The following is a 2,501-nucleotide window of genomic DNA, read 5'->3' on the forward strand; positions in this document are numbered from 1 at the left end:
AGGAGGTGATGAGGACCTTCTCTCCGGAGGAGCTGTAGAGAGTTGATTTTGTTGTCTTGATTTCTCTTCTGTGTGCCCTGCTGTACTGGGGGTCCCTCAGGTTTGACGATGCACTAATGGGACCCTCAGAAGTCAGAAGAGTTGTGATAGTCTCATTTACCATTGATTATAGCGAAAAGATGGAGATTCAGGTCAGCAAAGGGAAAAGGTGCAGAGAACAGGGTCCAGGCACAGGCCTCCGGGTGTCCTCCCCAAGTAGAGTCGCGTGAGTAGCACTGACTTCTTCCAGCAATGACGTGTGACATCGCGGGTCTCCTGGAGTTTGAGGGGAGGTTTGACCCCTCCTGGGCTGAATAAGTCCTGCTGTGGGGGATGTTTGGGGCAATGAGGAGGCCTCAGGGGGGTGCTGCCACACTGGTGTTCCTGCTAATGCGTGCATATGTGTCCACCAGTGGTTCCCTGATGAGGCAGAGATGGGGGACAGGTATTGTCCCCTCGTTGATGAAGCAGATGGAACAGCTACACGTCATTAACCAGGGTTCCTCCTGGAAACAGGGACACAGGTGCATTTCTGTCTATTTCACTGTCACCTAAAAGACAGTTAAACTGGCAAGAGAAAGAAAGGGAGGGGGAAGGAGAAGGGGACGGAAAGAGACAGAGAGGTGAGGAGGAAGGGGCAGAGGGGGAAGGGAAAGTGGAGGGAAAGGGACTGTGTGTCTGGTTCTCAGTCCTGTTGTGTGTTTCCACGTGTCTGTGTGTGCACGTGGCTACATCCACCTACTTCTGAATAGGTGTGCTGTGTTGGCAGCTGCTGGGGGTGGGGGACTCTGGTGATATCACCAGGCAATCTTTTTTAAACTCTCGTACAACAGCCTTTTTTCTCTTACATCTGAGTTCTTGTGAAATCTTCACATCTCCTTCTATTCCACCAACAGAGATGGGAAAGGCCAAATTTCCAGGGATATTGTAGGCCAATGATTCCCAATGAGGGGGGATTCAGAACCCCCAAGGATGTTTGTCTGGCAATGTCTAGAGGCATTTCTGTTTGTCACAACTTGGGGAGGGGGGACTGCCACTGCTGTCTAGTGGGGAGAGGCCCAGGATACCGCTCACACCCTACAATGCATGGGACACCTCCATGACAAAAAATCATTTGGCCCAAAAGATCAACAGAGCTAAGGTTGAGTCACCTTGTTATTGGCTATGGGAAGAGAACAAACTTGTCAAACTCTGTGAAAAGTCTAGAACAACATACCTAAACAAGTTGTTATGATGCCTCAATACTGAGCAGTGGGAATGCTCTGGAGATGCTGCAGAGATGAATTCTGCTACATGAAGCTATTCATCCCCATTGACTTAACTGATTTAGAGATAGTGCTTCTTCTGTGCTAGTGAGAAAGGATGGACACTACTTCCTCTGTGCATGTGAGACACTGAGCAATAATTCATGATCTATAAACAAAAGTTTCCATGCGCAAAGACAACTAATTCTTTGAAGAAGCCCTTCAGTGAATTCTGGAAAGGCTCAGCTCTCCCTAGATTTGATCTTTAGATGAGCCCTGGTTCCCCAGGAGGCAGAGGTGGAAGGAACAGCTCCCAGGGCTCACAGCGGGGCTCACCCGTAAGCCAAGGATGTCCCATCACCTGTGAGCATGGATGAACACCTCCAACCTCGACGACCACTGTTTGTCTCATCTGTAAAATGGAACTATCCTCCATCCCACCACTGCTGGCATGATAAGGTAAAAATCCTATAAAAACATATGTGGTGTGTAATAGGCACTCAATAAAGGGTCTCTCTCCTTGTTAAATCTGGAAAGGAAGCAATTCCCAAGGGGGCTATGAAGGAACAAGGAAGAACCGGGACTCAACGAGCCCCCTGCCCTTCACGCACGTGACCTGCCCCACCTCTTTCTCACAGTCCTCGGGGGCGACCCCCATGTAAAGGCTGCAGAGACGTGGCTGAGCAGTGACAAACTCCGTGTCCTGCTAAGGCGTAAGCAGGGCTGGCACGGGAACCGAGGCTGTTCAGGTACAAAGCCCACCTCACCCTGCCCCACAGCCCGGGCAGAAAAGCCCTGAAGGAAGGAGGCATCAATTTCCCAGGCCTGAGGCCAGGCACATGTAAGAAGAATCACCCCGGAGATCCTTTTGCTGGAGAGTTAACTGGGCCAGACAAAGCCGGCCCCTTCCCTCCAGGGCGCGCCCGTGTGAGTTTCATCGGCGCTCCCCGGATGACCCTGCGCCAGAATCGCTGGGCCTCCGAGCCTGTGGGTGAGGTGCGGGGTGTGGAACAGGGGAGCCATTGTTCTCTGATTAGAGCCTGAGGCCCCTCTGAGGCTCACGTTGGGCCTCTTAATATGGAACCTTCCCCTGCTCCAAGCTATAGCATGCTGCCTCCGCCCCCTCAGAGGCAGACCACTTGCCAACATACCTGAAAGGCTGTCCTCCTGATGTGGGGGGGGGAGGGGTCACGTGACTAAGGGGCTTTCCCTGGGGTA

Source organism: Camelus ferus, chromosome 25, assembly GCF_009834535.1.
Source record: "Camelus ferus isolate YT-003-E chromosome 25, BCGSAC_Cfer_1.0, whole genome shotgun sequence".
Taxonomy (NCBI): domain Eukaryota; kingdom Metazoa; phylum Chordata; class Mammalia; order Artiodactyla; family Camelidae; genus Camelus; species Camelus ferus.